Source organism: Manis pentadactyla, chromosome 5 (assembly GCF_030020395.1).
Source record: "Manis pentadactyla isolate mManPen7 chromosome 5, mManPen7.hap1, whole genome shotgun sequence".
Lineage (NCBI taxonomy): Eukaryota > Metazoa > Chordata > Mammalia > Pholidota > Manidae > Manis > Manis pentadactyla.
This window is the reverse complement of record NC_080023.1, coordinates 88,323,472-88,344,285: the sequence shown is the minus strand read 5'-3', so window position 1 is coordinate 88,344,285 and position 20,814 is coordinate 88,323,472. Positions and strand designations below refer to the sequence as shown.

The window sequence follows — 20,814 nt, the reverse complement described above, 5'->3', positions numbered from 1 at the left end:
CCATGAGCATGTTTATGATTTTTATTTTGAACTCTCTTTCAGGAAGATTGGTGAGTTCAGTTTCATTTGGCCCTTTTTCTGGTGTTTGTGAGGTTTTTGTTTGAACCAGGTTCCTTTGACATTTCATATTTTTATGTGTTGCCTCCTAGTGGCCAGAAGCTCTAATGTCTGGAGCAGCTCAGCTCCTGAAGTGATGTTGGGGTTCACAGGGGTGCAGTGCTGATGGCTGGGGGGAGGAAAGAGCTGTTTCCTGCCTCCCGACTTCAGTGCCTGCCTCCAATGTCAGAACCAGTGGGCCAGCACACAGGTGTAAGCCTCTGTGCTTTGCATCTGTAGCTGCTATAAGCAGGGCCTCCCTCTGACTGACCTGACACCAGTGCAGGGACTGCCAGTTTGCAAGCTGGTGCCAGCAGACCAGGAGGAAGGTACAGCAGGTTGCATATCACAGTGGGGGCCTCGGAGCTGAGTAGGCAGCCAGGGGAATGGAGCAGCTGAAGCTCCTGAAAGTTCCCAACCTGCTGGGCAGAGCATGCCCAGACAACTTTGTCCACCTATCCCGTCTCCCATGCAGCAAGCTCCATGCAAACCCCACCCCTTCAGCAGCCCTCTCACTGCTAGGAAGCCTCTCAGACTTCCCACCTTTCCTTTGTCCCTGAGTGGCCAGATGTGGATCCCTGTCCTACACAAATGTCTTGAATCTCAGTTTCTCCAAGTATTCTGCCTGCCTTAGCTTTCTAACCCCACTAATCTCCAGAGCACCAGGCAATGTAGGTTTGTGCCCCTGTAGCAGATCTCCAGGGCTGGGTGTTCAGCAGTCCTAGGCTTCCACCCCCTCCCTGCTCTGTTTCTCTTCCTCTGGCTGGTGAGCTGGGGCTGGAGAAGGGCTTGGGTCCTGATGGATCAAGGCTTTGGTATGTTACCCTGTTTCGTGAGGTCTGCTCTGTTCTTCAGGTTTATGTAGTCTTGTTCAGCCTTCTTTCCTGTTGCTTTTTTAGGATTAGTTGTATTAACTATATTTTCATAATATATGTGGTTTTGGGAGGAGTTCTCTGTCTCACATCTCATGCCACCATCGTGAATCACTCTGATGATGAACTCCATTTTAACTGTAAAAACTTTGTGGGGCAGGGAGTGTGGGGAACTTCTACTGCTTTAACCAAGTTTGGCAATAGGTGTCCATGAAAGGGTATTAAGAAAGGGGATACATGGTTAGATTTGCATTTAAGGACCAGCTCACTGGAGCACTTTAATTGGACCATCAGAAAAAAATGGAAGAATAGAAAGAAGAAACATTTAGGAACTGATTAATTCATGGAAAACCTGAGAAAATTCTGAAGAATGATAAGAAGGGGAAGATGTATGGATAAGATGTCTTAGGGATATGGCAGAAAAGAAAAGTAGAACTTCTTGCCCAGTGAGTTCAATGCTCTCAACAAAGTAGAAAGCTGACTGGATTTAAGGAAGGATGTTATGTGTGCACACACATGTGTGTGCACATATGCAAGTATGGAGGGAGATTAAAGATCTTGAAGAGATGAACAAGGTTTTCTTTTTTTCAAAGTCCCTCCAAGACCCTCATTAAGATTCAAGGACTGTATGCGCCTTTGTCTGAAATTTATAAAAGTGTTAACACACAGATACAAATTTAGCTACATCATCACAGATTCTGCAAAGAACCTATTAATTGTTCTCCCAAACTTCTCAGCATGAAAAAAGCCAGGCTAATCCATTGTAGGCACACCTCAGAGATATTGCAGGTTCAACTCCAGACCACTGCAATAAAGCATATATTTCAGTAATATAAATAAAATGAATTTTTTCATTTCAAAGTGCATATAAAAGTCATGCTTATACTATATTGTAGTCTATTAACTGTGTAGTAACATTACATCTTAAAAAATACCTTAACTTAAAAATAATTTATTGTTAAAAAATGATAATCATCATCTGAGCTTTCAACGAGTCATAATCTTTTTGCCAGTGGAGAGTTCTGCCTTGATGTTGATGGCTGCTGACTAATTAGGTGGTGGTTGCTGAAGGCTGGGGAGGCTGTGGCAATTTCTTAAAATAAGACAATGAAGTCTGCAGCATTGATTGATTCTTCCTTTCATGAACAATTCTTCTTTACCATGCACGGCTGTTTGATAGCATTTTACCCCCAGTAGAACTTCTTTCAAAATTGGAGTCAGTCCTCTCACACCCTGCTACTGCTTTATCAACTGTTTATGTCATATTCTAAATGCATTGTTGTCACTTCAACAATCAGGAGTAGATTCCATCTCAAGAAACCATGTTCTTTGCTTGTCCGTAAACAACTCCTCATCTATTCACATTTTATCCTGAGATGCAGCAATTCAGTCATAACATCAGGCTCCACTTCTATTTATCTTGCTATTTCTACCACATGTGCAGTTACTTCCTCTACTGAAGTCCTGAGCACTTCAAAGTCATCCATGAGGGCTGAAATCAACCTCTTTCAAATTCCTATGAAGGCTGATATTTTAACTTCTCCCAATGAATCATGTATGATCCCAACAGCATCTAGAATGGTGAATCCTTTCTAGAAGGTTTTCAATTTTCTTTGCCCAGATCCATCAGATAAATCGCTATACATGGCAGCTATAGCCTTACAAAATGTATTTCTTCAATGATAAGACTAGAAAGCTGAAATGACTCCTTGACCTATGGGCTGCAGAATGGATGTTGTGTTAGCAGGCATGAGAACAACATTCATCTATGTTTTCTTTCCTTTCTCCATCAGAGCTCTTGGGAGATCAAGCGCATTGTCAATGAGCAGTGATATCTTGAAAGAACTTTTTTTTTTCCTGAACAAGTTCTCAGTAGTGGTCTTAAAATATTCACTAAACCATGTTGTAGAGAGAGGTCCTGTCATCCAGGCTTTGTTGTTCCATTTCTAAAGCACAGGCAGAGTAGATTTAGCATAATTCTTAAGGGCTCTAGGATTTTCAGAATGGTCAGTGAGCACTGGCTTCAACTTGAAATCACCAGCTGCATGAGCCCCTAACAGGAGAGTTAGCTTAAGCTAAGCTTTGAAGCTTGAAGCCAGGCATTGACTTCCCCTCTCTAGTTATGAAAGTTAAATGTCGTCTTCTTCCCAAAGAAGGCTGTTTCATCTCCGTTGAAAATATGATGCTTAGTGTAGCAGCCTTCATTAATTATTTTAGTTACATTTCTGGGCAACTTGCTGCAGCTTCTACTCAGCACTTGCTGCTTTACCTTTTACGTTAATGTTACGGAGATGGCTTCTTTCCTTCAACTTCATGAACCAGCCTCTACTAGCTCCAAACTTTTCTTCTGCAGCTTCCTCACCTGGCTCAGCCTTCATAGAATTGAAGAGAGTTAGGGCCTTGCTCAAGATTAGGCTTTGGCTTAAGGGATGCTGCAGCTGGTTTAATCTATATCCAGACCCTTAAAACTTTCTCCATCTCAGTAATAAGCCTGTTTTGCTTTTTTATCATGTGCGTTCACTGGACTAGCTCTTTCAATTTATTTCAATAATTTTTCCTTTGTATTCACAGCTTCGCTAACTGTTCGGTGCAACAAGCCTAGCTTTTGGCCTATCTTGACTTTTGACATGCCTTCCTCACAAAGCTTAATCATTTCTAGCTTTTGATTTCACATGAGAGACATGGGACTCTTCCTCTCACATGAATGTTTGAAAGCCATTGTAGGGGTATTAACTGACCTAACTTCAACATTGTTGTGTCTCAGGGAATAGGGAGCCCCAAAGACAGGAAGAGAGATGCCAGCTGGTAGAGATAAGAACACACACCTGAATGCTTTCTTATTTTTAATAAAGTAAATTATCTAGCAAATAAGAAGTCTTATAACTGATAAGTTAAAGTTTACCATCTTCTGGGGAGTGGTTAGTGGTTCCCCCAAACAATTATAGAAGTAACATTAAAGATCAGTGATCACAGATTCGCCATAACAAATATAATGGTGAAAAAGTCTGCAATATTGTGAGAATTACCAAATGGGACACAGAGTTATGAAGTGAACATATGCTGTTGAGAAATGGCACTGACAGACTTGGTAGGCACAGGGTTACCACAAACCTTATATTTATAAAAACAATAGGGAGCCAACATGGCGGCGTGAGTAGGACAGTGGGAATCTCCTCCCAAAAACATATATACTTTTGAAAATACAACAAACACAACTAGCCCTAAAAGAGAGACCAGAAGACGCAGGACAGTGGCCAGACTGCAGCTACACCAGCGAGAACCCAGCGACTGGTGAAAGGGGTAAGATACAAGCCCCGGCCCGGTGGGACCCGAGCGCCCCTCCCCCCAGCTCCCGGCGGGAGAAGAGCAGGCAGAGCGGGAGGGAGACGGAGCCCAGGACTGCCGAACACCCAGCCCCAGCCATCCGGGCCAGAGCGCAGACACAGTACAGGCCCAGGGGGCCCTGGATACTGGAGGAACAGGGAGTAAGACCTCTGAGCGGGTGCTGAAGCTGATGCCCCTGTGACAAAGAAAAGCGGGGGCTTTTTGAAAGTCTTAAAGGGACAGGGACTTAACAGCTTGACGGAAACAACCACGGTCACAGTACAGCAGCTGGAAATTACAGGGAAAACCGGGTGCACTAACCCCCTGGGCAACAGCTCTGAGACCCCTCACGGAGGCAAACAGTCAAGCAGCCCCCCCATCCATCACCCCACCGGGCGCTGCGAAAGCAGAGAAGCAGCCTGAGACAAATTCCGCCCACAGAAAGGGAAATTTCTCCCTCCCGGCCAGGCAAGACACAAAGACCCACTCTACACGCAATTACCCAACACAAGCCACTAGGGGTCGCAGTTGCCCCAGTAAAGAAAGGCCAGTAGTAAGTGAAAATTTTGGCTCTCCCAGCTGACAGTCAATAGCACCTGTCAACATGAAAAGGCAAAAAAATATGATCCAGACAAGACTAACCCAGACAGCTTCAGCATCTGCTACATCTTCCCCTGAGAAGGAATCTGGGGAGATAGATTTAGCCAGTCTACCTGAAAAAGAATTCAAAACAAAAGTCATAACCATGCTGATGGACTTGCAGAGAAATATGCAAGAACTAAGGAAGGAGAATTCAGAAATAAAACAAGCTCTGGAAGGACTTCAAAACAGAATGGACGAGATGCAAGAGACCATTAATGGACTAGAAAACAGAGAATAGGAACGCAGAGAAGCTGATGCAGAGAGAGATAAAAGGATCTCCAGGAATGAAAGAATTTTAAGAGAGCTGAGTGATCAATATAAAAGGAATAATATAAGAATCATAGGCATTCCAGAAGAAGTAGAGAGAGAAAAGGGGATAGAAAATATCTTTGAAGAAATAATTGCTGAAAATTTCCCCAAACTAGGGGAAGAAATGGCCTCTCAGACCACAGAGGTACACAGAACTCCCATGACAAGGGATCCAAGGAGGGCAACACCAAGACACATAATAATTAAAATGGCAAAGATCAAAGACAAGGACAAAGTATTACAAGCAGCCAGAGAGAAAAAAAAGGTTACCTACAAAGGAAAACCCATCAGGCTATCATCAGACTTCTCAACAGAAACCCTACAGGCCAGAAGAGAATGGCATGATATACTTAATGCAATGAAACAGAAGGGCCTCGAACCAAGACTACTGTATCCAGCACGAATATCATTTAAATATGAAGGAGGGATTAAACAATTCCCAGACAAGCAAAAGTTGAGGGAATTTGCCTCCCACAAACCACCTCTTCAGGGCATCCTACAGGGACTGCTCTAGATGGGAGCACTCCTAAAAAGAGCACACAACGAAACACCCAACATATGAAGAAGGGAGGAGGAGGAATAAGAAGGGAGAGAAATAAAGAATCATCAGATTGTGTTTATAATAGCTCAACAAGCGAGTTAAGTTAGACAGTAAGACAGTAAAGAAGCTAACCCTAAACCTTTGATAACCACAAACTTAAAGCCTGCAATGGCAATAAATTCATACTTTTCAATAATCACCCTAAATGTAAATGGACTGAATGCACCAATCAAAAGACACAGAGTAATAGAATGGATAAAAAAGCAAGATCCATCCATATGCTGCCTACAAGAGACTCACCTCAAACCCAAAGACGCGCACAGACTTAAAGTCAAGGGATGGAAAAAGATATTTCAAGCAAACAACAGAGAGAAGAAAGCAGGTGTTGCAATTCTGGTATCAGACAAAACAGACTTCAAAATAAAGAAAGTAACAAAAGACAAAGAAGGACATTACATAATGATAAAGGGCTCAGTCCATCAAGAGGATATAACCATTATAAATATATATGCACCCAATACAGGAGCACCAACATACCTGAAACAAATATTAAGAGAACTAAAGGAGGAAATAGAATGCAATGCATTCATTCTAGGAGACTTCAACACACCACTCACTCCAAAGGACAGATCCACCAGACAGAAAATAAGTAAGGACACAGAGGCACTGAACAACACACTAGAACAGATGGACCTAATAGACATCTACAGAACTCTACATCCAAAAGCAACAGGATACACGTTCTTCTCAAGTGCACATGGAACATTCTCCAGAATAGACCACATACTAGGACACAAAAAGAGCCTCAGTAAATTCCAAAAGATTGAAATCCTACCAACCAACTTTTCAGACCACAAAGGCATTAAACTAGAAATAAACTGTTCAAAGAAAGCAAAGAGGCTAACAAACACATGGAGGCTAAACAACACGCTCCTAAATAATCAATGGATCAATGACCAAATCAAAATGGAGATCCAGCAATATATGGAAACAAATGACAACAACAACACTAAGACCCAACTTCTGTGGGACGCAGCAAAAGCAGTCTTAAGAGGAAAGTATATAGCACTCCAAGCATATTTAAAAAAGGAAGAGCAATCCCAAATGAACGGTCTAATGTCACAACTATCAAAATTGGAAAAAGAAGAACAAATGAGGCCTAAGGTCAGAAGAAGGAGGGACATAATAAAGATCAGAGAAGAAATAAATAAAATTGAGAAGAATAAAACAATAGCAAAAATCAATGAAACCAAGAGCTGGTTCTTCGAGAAAATAAACAAAATAGATAAGCCTCTAGCCAGACTTATTAAGAGGAAAAGAGAGTCAACACAAATCAACAGTATCAGAAATGAGAAAGGAAAAATCACAACAGATCCCGCAGAAATACAAAGAATTATTAGAGACTACTATGAAAACCTATATGCTAACAAGCTGGGAAACCTAGGAGAAATGGACAACTTCCTAGAAAAATACAACCTTCCAAGACTGACCCAAAAAGAAACAGAAAATCTAAACAGACCAATTACCAGCAACGAAATTGAAGCGGTAATCAAAAAACTACCAAAGAACAAAACCCCCGGGCCAGATGGATTTACCTCGGAATTTTATCAGACATACAGGGAAGACATAATACCCATTCTCCTTAAAGTTTTCCAAGAAATAGAAGAGGAGGGGATACTCCCAAACTCATTCTATGAAGCTAACATCACCCTAATACCAAAACCAGGCAAAGACACCACCAAAAAAGAAAACTACAGACCAATATCCCTGATGAACGTAGACACAAAAATACTCAACAAAATTTTAGCAAACCGAATTCAAAAATACATCAAAACCATCGTACACCATGACCAAGTGGGATTCATCCCAGGGATGCAAGGATGGCACAACATTCGAAAGTCCATCAATATCATCCACCACATCAACAAAAAGAAAGACAAAAACCACATGATCATCTCCATAGATGCTGAAAAAGCATTTGACAAAATTCAACATCCATTCATGATAAAAACTCTCAGCAAAATGGGAATAGAGGGCAAGTACCTCAACATAATAAAGGCCATATATGAAAAACCCACAGCCAACATTATATTGAATAGGGAGAAGCTGAAAGCATTTCCGCTGAGATCGGGAACTAGACAGGGATGCCCACTCTCCCCACTGTTATTTAACATTGTACTAGAGGTCCTAGCCACGGCAATCAGACAAAACAAAAAAATACAAGGAATCCAGATTGGCAAAGAAGAAGTCAAACTGTCACTATTTGCAGATGACATGATACTGTACATAAAAAACCCTAAAGACTCCACCCCAGAACTACTAGAACTGATATCGGAATACAGCAAAGTTGCAGGATACAAAATCAACACACAGAAATCTGTGGCTTTCCTATATACCAACAATGAACCAACAGAAAGAGAAATCAGGAAAACAACTCCATTCACAATTGCATCAAAAAAAATAAAATACCTAGGAATAAACCTAACCAAAGAAGTGAAAGACTTATATTCTGAAAACTACAAGTCACTCTTAAGAGAAATTAAAGGGGACACTAACAGATGGAAACGCATCCCATGCTCATGGCTAGGAAGAATTAATATCGTCAAAATGGCCATCCTGCCCAAAGCAATATACAGATTTGATGCAATCCCTATGAAACTACCAGCAACATTCTTCAATGAACTGGAACAAATAATTCAAAAATTCATATGGAAACACCAAAGACCCCGAATAGCCAAAGCAATCCTGAGAAAGAAGAATAAAGTAGGGGGGATCTCACTCCCCAACTTCAAGCTCTATTATAAAGCCATAGTAATCAAGACGGTTTGGTACTGGCACAAGAACAGAGCCACAGACCAATGGAACAGACTGGACAATCCAGACATTAACTCAGACATATATGGTCAATTAATATTTGATAAAGGAGCCATGGACATACAATGGCGAAATGACAGTCTCTTCAACAGATGGTGCTGGCAAAACTGGACAGCTACATGTAGGAGAATGAAACTGGACCATCGTCTAACCCCATATACAAAAGTAAACTCAAAATGGATCAAAGACCTGAATGTAAGTCATGAAACCATTAAACTCTTGGAAGAAAACATAGGCACAAACCTCTTAGACATAAACATGAGTGACCTCTTCTTGAACATATCTCCCCGGGCAAGGAAAACAACAGCAAAAATGAACAAGTGGGACTATATTAAGCTGAAAAGCTTCTGTACAGCAAAAGACACCATCAATAGAACAAAAAGGAACCCTACAGTATGGGAGAATATCTTTGAAAATGACACATCCGATAAAGGCTTGACGTCCAGAATATATAAAGAGCTCACACGCCTCAACAAACAAAAAACAAATAACCCAATTAAAAAATGGGCAAAGGAACTGAACAGACGGTTCTCCAAAAAAGAAATACAGATGGCCAACAGACACATGAAAAGATGCTCCACATCGCTAATTATCAGAGAAATGCAAATTAAAACTACAATGAGGTATCACCTCACACCAGTAAGGATGGCTGCCATCCAAAAGACAAACAACAACAAATGTTGGCGAGGCTGTGGAGAAAGGGGAACCCTCCTACACTGCTGGTGGGAATGTAAACTTGTTCAACCATTGTGGAAAGCAGTATGGAGGTACATCAAAATGCTCAAAACAGACTTACCATTTGACCCAGGAATTGCACTCCTAGGAATTTACCCTAAGAATGCAGCAATCAAGTATGAGAAAGTTCAGTGCACCCCTATGTTTATCGCAGCACTATGTACAATAGCCAAGAATTGGAAGCAACCTAAATGTCCATCGATAGATGAATGGATAAAGAAGAGGTGGTACATATATACAATGGAATACTACTCAGCCATAAGAAAAGGGTAAATCCAACCATTTGCAGCAACATGGATGGAGCTGGAGGGTATTATGCTCAGTGAAACAAGCCAAGCAGAGAAAGAGAAATACCAAATGATTTCACTCATCTGTGGAATATAAGAACAAAGGAAAAACTGAAGGAACAAAACAGCAGCAGAATCACAGAACTCAAGAATGGACTAACAGGTACCAAAGGGAAAGGGACTGGGGAGGATGGGTGGGTAGGGAGGGATAAGGGGGGGAGAAGTAGGGGGGTATTAAGATTAGCATCCATAGCAGGGTGGGAGAAAGGGGAGGGCTGTACAACACAGAGAAGACAAGTAGTGATTCTACAACAGGTTGCTACGCTGATGGACAGTGACTGTAAAGGAGTATATAGGGGGGACCTGGTATAGGGGAGAGCCTAGTAAACAAAGTATTCGTCATGTAAGTGTAGATTAATGATTAAAAAAAAAAAAAATGCAGTTCCTATGTGGTGACCTCTAATGAGTTCTACACAATGATATAAAGGACATATAAAAGTGTAGGCAAAGGGTCTGTTTGTGTTTATACAGAGGATCAAAGCCTAATTTGGCTACCCCGAAAATGAACTAAGATACGATATGAAAGAGAACTTCCAACATCAGCACTCTCGGAAAGACTCATGCCAGAAGATGATCATCAAAAAACCCCAACAAAGATCCACGCACTGCTACAGCTGTAGATGCACTCATCCCACCAGCTCCTGGACTTGCCATGGGAATGAAGGAGATATCTAAGCTGGCCTGTGCATACAGTAAAACAACAAATTTGACTGGATCTATACTGTTGGAACTCAACCAAGAATTAGGAGAAGTGCAAATTGTAGCGCTCCAAAATCTTACAACTACAGACTATTTACTGTTAAAAGAACATATGGGATGTGAACAGTGCCCAGGAATGGGTTGTTTTAATTTGTCTGATTTTTCTCAAACTATTCAAATTCAGTTAGATAATAACCATCATATCATTGATAAGTTTTCACAAATGCCTAGGGTGCCTAACTGGTTTTCTTGGTTTCACTGGAGATGGCTGGTAATTACAGGTATGCTTTGGTTATGTAACTATACTCCTATTATGTTAATGTGTGTGCGCAATTTAAGTAGTAGCTTAAAATCTATACATGCTGAAGTTACTCTACAAGAAGATATGTCAAAGAAATAATCAATCTTCCCATGTTTTCTCCCGCCTGCTACTTCTATAGCTTTTCTTCTTCCTTCCTAATTACAATGAATTCTTAAATAGAATTCGTGCCTCATATCAAATTTACCGAGTATCATAACTCCTCCAAGTGGTAAAGATACCTCAAGACAAATGCTGGGCATAGAAGCCACAGGGCATAAATATGCAAAGAAATAAAAAGCTAACCATTTCAAACAATAAGGCTTCTCTCTCACTTACCAACTTAACATTTCCCTGTATGGCCCCGGAAGATGACTGGTTAGCCAGAGACGGGTAAGATTCCTCAAGGGAGGAACAACCTAAGACAGGCACAGTCGCAGGGGGGTCATCAGGTGAGAAATTGGGGATCAACAGAGGTGAGGCTTAGAACCTCACCCTCCCTGTTCTGAGAGAAATCTTCTGCATATGTGGATGTTTTATTGCCCTTGTCTAGCTTGGATTAACACATAGTCTACAGGCACACACCTGATCATCTACATTTGCTCTCTTACAACACTAAACTATGTTTTCTACCTTTAAGTTGTATCTACCTACCACTTCAGCATTTTATTAAAAATAATAAAGAGAGAAATGTGGTATCCACATATAAATCAAGTATAAAAATCAAATGTGTATTCATATTTGAACTGACTGTTTATAGTTCATAATGCATGAGCAAAACCAAAAGTTTCTGTGATGACTGCCCTTGTACTGTTCACCATGTAACTTAGTCACTATGTAAGAATTTGTTCTCCATGTAAGAACTTGTTCATTATGCTTCAGAAGATTGGAGACTGACGAAAATCAGGCTTGGGGTGGATTAATGATTGTGCATTGAGCATTGACTCCCCTATACAGAATTTTATTGTTGTTAACAACCATTTGATCAATAAATATGAGAGATGCCCTAACAACAACAACCAAAAAAAAGTACACACTTCCAATTGTAAAATAAATAAGTAACCGGGATGTAATGTATAGCATAAGGAATATAGTCAAAATATTGTAACAACTTGGTATGGTGATAGCTGGTACCTAGAATTATCATGTATATAAATGTTGAATCACTGTGTTGTACACCTGAAACTAATGTAATGTAATACTGTGTGTCAACTACCCTTCAATAAAAAATAATTATCTAAAAAAAAAAAAAAAAAAAAAAACAATATCTGCGAAGTACAGTAAAACCAGGTATGCCTGTACATCAGTCCTCCCTTATCTAAGGTTTCAGTTCCTATGGTTTCAGTTACCCACGTCAACCTTGGTCCAGATGCAGGAATGATCCACCTTCTGACATACTGCAGGTTAACAGGAGCTTAACGATATGTCACATGCTTTCATCACTCTCCTCACTTCATGTCATCACATAGGTGTCATCTCACATCATCACAAGAAGATGGGTGAGTACCATACAGTAAGATATTTTGAAAGAGAAAGACCATATAAGTTTTATTATAGTATATTGTTCTAATTGTCCTATTTTTAGTTATTGTCATTAGTCTCTTATTGTGCCTAATTTATAAACTTTATCATTAGTATAGAGTACAGGAAAAAACATAGTATATGTAGGGTATGGTACTATCTGAGATGGCATCTACTGGGGGTCTTGGAATATATCCCCCACTGATAAGGAGGGAACAGTGTAATTTCACTTTTTGAGAAAAAGGTTTGGTCATCTGTAGGTAGGTTTGGATTAACATCTGTAAAGATGAGTAAACATTTCTAGTGCCTTTATTTGCATTGCAACTTTCTTTCAGAATACAAAGTGTTTTCACCAAGACTTTCATTTCTGCTTAAAATATCCTATGAGATCAATGGAGGTAACTGATACTTCACCTTTTGATGGGGAAACTGAAACACAAGAATGGTGAAAATAACTTTCATAGGGTGCAGTCTATTTTAGCATGGCTTACTTGTTTTAAACTCAAGGTACATGTCACATGTGGTTAAGGCATTAATGCAAAAAATGGTATAGTGCTATTTGTGAATTTAGGGATTGCCAAAGTTCTCAGCAGAATCTCATGAGAATGTCAGTAGTCTTCTGTAACAGTCTCTTGGGGCACAGTGAGTATGAGACCAATCTGGGCCTTAAAATGTACACAAGACACCACGTATGTCAAAGGTTTTTGGTTTCACCCGGTTCAGTCATTTCTTGTCTCATAATGTGGCATATGTAATAGAGACAGTAAAGACAACATATAAAGAGTTGTCGCACTATTGTAAACAGAAGAAGAAAAGTTTTCTCTTTTAAATACACTTCTTGCTAGATAATTTACTTTATTAAAAATAAGAAAGCATTTAATAGCAGATGGGTAGTAGAATAACAGTTTGAAGAGCACTGCATTAGATAATACCTCTAGGGTCTATTTTTATTTTAAAGTCCTATGACTCAATGGATAAAAATTGATCAGGCCTGTTAGAATAATGACAATGGATTTCAGATTATAAGACTGGCCTGAAAAGAAGGAACATTTGATTGGTCTTAATTTTGAAGTCTAAGTGGTGATTTAAAGTTGAGATAAAAAAAGTCATTTTTCTCCTTGAAAGATAAACAGAAAAAAATACAATATTAGAAATAACTATTCCATCTCAAACTATGGAAGAGATAGAAAAATGACTTATTTTAATCAGGAAACATTAACAATGACTATACATGGAAGAAAATGATAAAATCAAGAAGACTGAAGTTTGTAAACAATTTAGATCTAGTTCATAAGAAAGGGTAAAAATGTCCACATCAATTAGAAGAATGGCTTTAAGGGGTTCTAATGGGAAATCCAAACCTTCCAACTCTTACTTAACTCTGTTCTCCACAAGCAAGATGGCAAAGTACAACTAGTAACGTTTCTTACAGATATCATAGAGGGATGGGGTGCTCTTAGTATGGAGACCTGGGAATAGACTAGGTTTTATCAATAGCTAATGATAGATATGACGTTAGGGAAGTCATGTGTCACCTCTGGGTACCCTGTATCCTACCATAAAATTAGCCAGCTGGACTATGTGATGTCTAATGACCCATTTTAATCAATACTTGTATGATTCTCTGTTATTCCAACTTTGTAAAAATCTAAAACTTGGATACCCATATGCTCACACGAACATTATTTTACATTATATAGTATTTATAGGGATTTCAATGCCTAGTAAAATATTGCTCTTAGCAACTTAATTTGGCCTATCTGTCAAAGATTCCATGAACTTTACCTATAGTAGCCTTAAGGATAATCTACAATGGGTTATCACCTTCGAGTCCAACTCCCAATATGCCCTACCTTTCCTATTTCCTTTATTACCAATGCTTAATTGGTTATTTAAAGCTTGAAGAGGAAGTGGTTCTCCTTTATCCCCTATGTACAACTGGTGATTAAATCCTCAGGATTTTTCCTTAAAAGATATAAAATCTATCTTCCTTTTCAGTGTATCTCTATTATCATAATCCATGTTCTCAACCTCACCCCTGAATCACTCCAACCACTCCCTCCATCTCCCTACTGTTCTAAACTTTTCAAAATAATACTGCTAAGGGCCTGAATTCATTTTGTTGCTCACCTGTTTCAACTATTCCTCAGTATTTGTAGGACAGTAATCACCTTTAGCCTGGCCTCAGGGCCTTACAAAATGTGTCCTCACCTGCTGTTCTGTCTTGTCTTCTGCTAGTTGCCATATCTATGGCAGGCAGCCTCCGCCTGCCTGCTCCCCCTGGTCCTTTGCCCAGGCCTCCCTGGCCCTCAAGCCCACAAGCTTATTTCTCTCCATCGCATGCTATTTTCCTTCCACTTCTCTCCCCTGGGATACCATTCCTTGTTTCATTGCTGTTTCTATGACTGACAGTGTGAGGGCTAAGCAACTGTCATGTATAAAAATAAGTTTAACTAGAACTTTTTCTTTGGAGGTTTTTTATTTTCTCCTTTATGAAGTATAGCTGACAAAACTAAGATATTTAAAGTGTGCAATGTGATGATTTGCTAAAGGATACTTTGTGAAAGGATCCCCCCATCAAGTTCATTAACATATCCATCACCTCATCACCTCATGTTTACTTTTTTTGGGTTTTTTTGGTGAGAACACTTAAGCTCTGCTATCTTAGCAAATTTCAATTATATTATATACTGTGATCAACTGTAGTCACCATGTTATTATACATTAGATCCTCAGGCCTTATTCATCCAACAGCTGGAAGTATGTACCCTTTTACCAATTATCCAAATTCTTCCTATCCCTCAAGATCCAGGTCACAACCTGCACCTTCTTTTGTGAAATCTCCTTTAACTGTTTTAGTCTAAATGGACCTTATCATTCCTTGAATTCTGAAGTTCTAAGCTGTATCACTTACTTGGGTATATGTGTAAATATTTACTGGTGGAATAAGATTAAGCTGTATAAGATACTCTGATTCTGTTTGAATCACTCTGTGGAAACCTTTCACTGCTCTAAGTCTTGGTGGCTTTTCTCCTCTACCTGCAAATGCTCTTCCTCCACAGGACTTTATGGTCTGTTTCTATACCTACTTCAGGTTTTTACTAAAAAAATAATCTTCTCATGAGATCTTTCTTGACTATTACATCTTCAGTTAACTGCCTCACCATCCTCCCAGTTTCCTTCTCGTGCTTTAAATTTAATGATTAGCACTTCTTGGTATTTAACATTCTGCACATTTTTATTATCTTGTTTGTATCTGCCTCCCACTCTAGATTCTAAGCTAAATGAAGACAGAGCCTTTTTTCCTGTTTTGCTCATTAATGCACCCTAGTTCCTGAAGAGTGCCTAGTATTTGGCAGGCACTCAAGAAATACTTTTTGATTAAATTCACTATTAAAAAACTAAAAAAATAACATTAGTAATAGTTGCTAATATTAATAAGCAAATGCTAATATAAGTTGTAGAATTTACTTTGTGCCAGTCCCTGCACTTTTATATACACAATATTACATAATCCTATCATTTTAATCTAGAACCTATTTTCCTCCTTGCTGAGTAAAACGATTCTTAAAGGAGTTAAGAACTTTCCCAAGAACACACAGCTAATAAATATTACTAAAAATAAGCCCTAGCCTAACTGACTATGAAAATATATCCTAGGCTGAGTTTATCCAACTGTAAAAAACTAAACACAAAATAAGATTTTTTTGGATCTGAGGAAAGAACTCTTCTGGGTTGTAAAATCTTTTTTTTTTTTTTTTTTTTACAAACAGCTAATACTTTAATTTCTTGTCCTCTTTTCTTTTTAGTAATTTATCTTATACTTTTCCTTAAACTTTTGCACTTCCTTCCTTACCTACCCTTAATCGCAAGAAAAAATCTGACTGATGTTATGACTTCACTAAAGAGATAGAAATTCCTTCTTAAAAATGCATCTCAGCTCTCATATAAAGGCCAAGTACACTTACACTGAATAGCCAAGGCCCTTACACTGAAAGGTAAGGCATCTATTGAGGGAGGAGGGGAAAAACAAAAAATGCTTTATTCATAATTACCTAAGATTTTCCAGCATGAGAGGGGAAAGAGGAAGTCTATTTTCCGTTACAATGATTACTCTAAAAACATTAATATGCTAGGGGAAATTTTTCATTGTGAGAGTTACTACTGTGCTGAGTTCTCTTTCCCTTACAGAGTGAGTTAAAATTCCCAGGGCAGAGAGGTAATCTAGGCAGATGCACTTGCCCTACGTCTTGAAAATGGCAACATCCAGGAATCATGGGAGGTTAACTGAGGACGCACTGGGAAGGATTTCTCAGCGCCAGGTCATTCTCTAAGAAGTATCAAGTGGCAGAGTGGTCACTTACACCCTTAGGCATCTGGAATGAGGGCAGAGATTACAGCTACACAGGTTTTCAGAAGTTTATTATGCTCAATGCATAAATGAGATTCAGCGAAATTGAAGCTGAATTACCTGCTAAAAGAGTTACAGAGAAAAAAAAAAAGCCTCATTCTTCTTATTTTAAAACCCAACCTCCATTGTCTTTCCTACAATGCCCCCATAATCTTAACTGCCTTATAGTACAAGCAAAGGTTTAGATAGTAAATTCATTCTAGGTTTTATCTCAAGTAGTTTAGAAAAAAAAATACATCAGTTCCCTAAGTCTATACATCCTGATCTGATAAATAACCCTTAGGTTGGGACACTCATTAGCAGGCAAGTGACATTAGAACAATTGATCTGTATTAAGATCAATTATAAGAACATGATGGGAAAAGTATTTGACACCTCCCTCTCTGTCAGTATCTCTATTTATACTTTGAGGTAAATCATGTGAAAAATCACATAGGTTCTCCTGAGATTTGTCATTCTGTATTTTGGTTCTTCATTAGATCTATGGAGCCAAATTACCATGAAACCAGCTGCCTAAGCTCAGTAAGTAAGTAACCAAGCACCACTCATTTTTCAGACCAGCAAATAACCACAAATATAATTTTTTTGGTCCTCAACAAATTGAGACAAAATGGCCATAAGTGAGGTAAAAATGGAAACAAGAAATACTGTGACATGTGGTTACAGATAATGACATTTCTCCATGCTTATAGTTATATTTAAATGGTTTCTGATCTCCCTCTAATTCACAGAAATTGAGAATTTGATGAAAATCTTCTTTTTCTACACACACACACACACACACACACACACACACAAACACACACACACGTCAGCACACAACTTTAAGAGATTCATAGATCTTAAAATCTAACCCATGTGTCCTAAGCATTAAGTAATAAAGGTATTTGAGAGCAGACTGAGTAAGAGAATTGAAGGCTGGAAGACAGACTGACTATTTAATGGGGAAGAAACTTACTCTTCTCGAAAACCACGCACCACCTGTTCCCTGTGTCTTACCAGCAGCTTCCTGTCCCTCACGGCTCCTCCTGGATCATGATCTGTTGGCTGCTGCTGAGCCCATCTCCTGCTTCCAAGTGTGGGGACTCAACAGGAGCGAGGGCAAGAAGACAGTCTTGAGAGGGTCTGGTGGTGAATGTTGGCCAGCCTGTAAAAAACACAGAGTTTGAGTATTTTTAAGTGAGCAATAAAGAACAAGGCATGTACACCTGGTATGAAAGCTATTACATAGAGTTTAAAATGGTTTAGGTGACCATAATCGGATATTTCCACTACACAGTTGGCTGTTAAAAAGTTCAGGGTTGGAGGATCTTTCTCAAAGCAATGAGACTCCCCAAAGCACCCTAACATTGTCTAATTATTTGTAGAGCACTTTGCACTGCCCAAAGCATCTCTGCCTACATCAGTCATCCTCATATCTTGATTGTGACAAGCAATTAGGCATGGGACTCACTAACTTCTAGTACTTCATCTGTTGAATCCAATGGTTTCAGCCTTGACTGTAATTGTATCACTTGGGTGTGAAACAGAGGCCTCATTTCAGAAATTCTGATTTGTTGGGTTAAAATGAGCCTTATCCCACAGATGATTCTAAGTGAAGCCAGGATTGAGAATTATTACTTTAAGCCCTTGTGCTGGTTGAGATATAGCACTATCTTAACTCATAAATGGCAAATGTTTATTCAGAATATGCTATATCAAGGCAATGTTCTAAGGGCTTTGGAAAAGGTAAAGCATTATAATGTGGTCCCTGTGCTCAGTGGCTTTAATGTAGCTGGAGGGATTGGATACATCCTTTAAAAGGCTCACCTAATAAGACATATACTTTAAAAATAAATAATATGTAGGCTTCCTTGGTCAAAGATGCAGTGAAAGTCTTGGGTGCTACAAAAAGTAGAGATGGCCATGCACTGAAATAGGAGAGAATTTAATGCATGAGGAAAGTTGTTTTCTGAGACTTCAGGGCAGGGGGTTACTCAGAGAAGGAGAGGAACAGGGAGGGAGCACTGTTTTCAGGCAAAGGCACAGCTGCAAGAATATGTATAGAAATTGAGGGAGACTAAAAGGCACATTCTCACTAAAGTTCTGACAAGAGGGCACTAGAAGAATTTGGAGAGGACAGATTTGAGCCAGAATGAAAAGAGTATTAGTAAAATGGCTAAAGGAGCTGAACAATTTTCCAGAATATCCAGAAATAGTATCTGGAATAGTATTGGAAGCTGGCTAAGGATCATGTCCCAAAGGGTCTTAGTAAATTTACTGAGTTCTTACTAAATAGAAAAAAACACTGTGCTAGATGCATTACATATGTTACCTTATTTAACACAAACATCTGGTAAGCTAGTTATTATTAGCCCTGTTTTACATATGAGAGGGGAGATCAGTTAATTTCCTCAAAGTTACATAGCTAGAAATAGTAAGCTGAGACTGGGATATTCGCTTGATTTAGAAACATGGCATCATAACAATCATGTATTAAAATTTAGGGTTTAAAAAAATTGAGATATCTATTAAAAAATTCATTCTTTTAAAGTATAGAGTTCTGTGGGTTTCAATATATACAAAAAGCTGTGCCATTATCAAATTCTAGAATAATTTATTCAGTCCCCAAATAAATCCAGTACCTAGTAGGAGTCAGTCTCATTCCTTTCTTTTCTAGCTAATTGACTTTCTGTCTCTATGGACTTGCCCATTAGGGGTATTTCAAATAAATGGAACCACACAAAATTTGGCTGGTTTCCTTCATTCAGCATTGTGTTTTCAAGGCTCATCTGTTTTAGCATGTATCAGTACTTCCTTGCTTTTTATGGCTGAGAAATATTCCACTGTACAGATAGATAAACCACATTTTATCTATTCACAATGGTCATTTGGGTTATTTCTACTTTTTGGCTATTAAAAATAATGGTGCTATAAGCATTCACTTAAAAGTCTTTTTCATATGTACTTAAACATCTGTAACACAAAGTTGTCCATTTTAACTATAGTTTAAGTATACAGTTCTATGGCATCAAGCCCAACATAGTTGTGCAATCATCACCACCATCTATTTCTAGAACTTTTCACCTTCTCACAGTGAAACTCTGCACCAAAAAAACAGTAACTTCCCATTCTCCCCTTGCCCCTCACCCCCACCCCAAGCTCCTGGCAAATACAATTCTACTTTTTATCTCTATGAATTTGACTGCTCTAGGTACCTCAAGTTAAGCATAATTATAAGATATTTGTTCTTTTGTGACTGGCTTGTTTCATTTAGCATAATGTCTTCAGGATTCACCATGTTGTAGCATGTATCAGAATTTCTTTCCTTTTTATGGCCATGTAATATTACACTGTAAGAATATATCACATTTTGTTTATCCATTCATCCGCTGATGGGTACTTGTACTGTTTCCACCTTTAGGTTATTGTGAATAATGCTTTGAATAGAGGCCTTCACTGTTTATAAGTTTTTGTATGGACATTTAATTCTCTTGGGAGTGGAATTCCTAAGAGTGGAATGCTGGGTTTTATGAAAATTCTACGCTTACCTTTTTGAGGACTTGCTAAACTGGTTTTCAAATTAGTTCTGCCATTTTACATTCCCATCAGCAGTGTATAAGGGTTCCAATTTTTCCACATCCTTAGCAGCACTCGTTATTATCTTTCTAAAAAAGCCATCTTAGTGGGTGTGAAGTAGTAGAAGATTTAGGTGTTATTGCTTATTATATGCAAAGATACTGGCTTAATGCAGTAGTTCAGATATAAAGTGATGAGACTGAACAAGAGGATGGCAGAGGAAATGATCAGGCAAGGAAATACTACTAATTGAGAAATGAATGACTATTAGTAACATTCTAAATACAGGGAGAAAAAAGACTCATTTATAGCGATAAAACTTTGAGTTTGGTTGCCTGAAAGAATGATAGTATTAATCAGAGATAATTCTAGGAATGAATCTGAAATGGCAAAATTAATTCTTTAAATGATGTATTTGAGGAATCGATGCATTACACATTATGAGGCAGGTGAAGTACAGGGGGTGGGGCTGGAGACAATGAAATAACCTTGTGTTTTTAGAAAAGGTCAAAGCAGCATTGACAGACCAGAACAGGGTCTTTGTCTGCATGTGCTTGGATTCCTAAGGCTAGGATTAGCAACTTACG

General features: G+C 38.9%; 1 protein-coding gene across 1 annotated transcript in view; it reads right to left on the bottom strand.

Moving 5' to 3' along the window:
- The window catches only part of TET2 (tet methylcytosine dioxygenase 2), a 153,363-nt gene that overhangs the window by 93,809 nt on the left and 38,740 nt on the right, over positions 1-20,814 (bottom strand). The window contains exon 2 of the mRNA XM_036911767.2: positions 17,669-17,816. The gene's annotated coding sequence lies outside the window, so the exon portion shown is untranslated. The remainder of the gene's footprint in view (positions 1-17,668; positions 17,817-20,814) is intronic.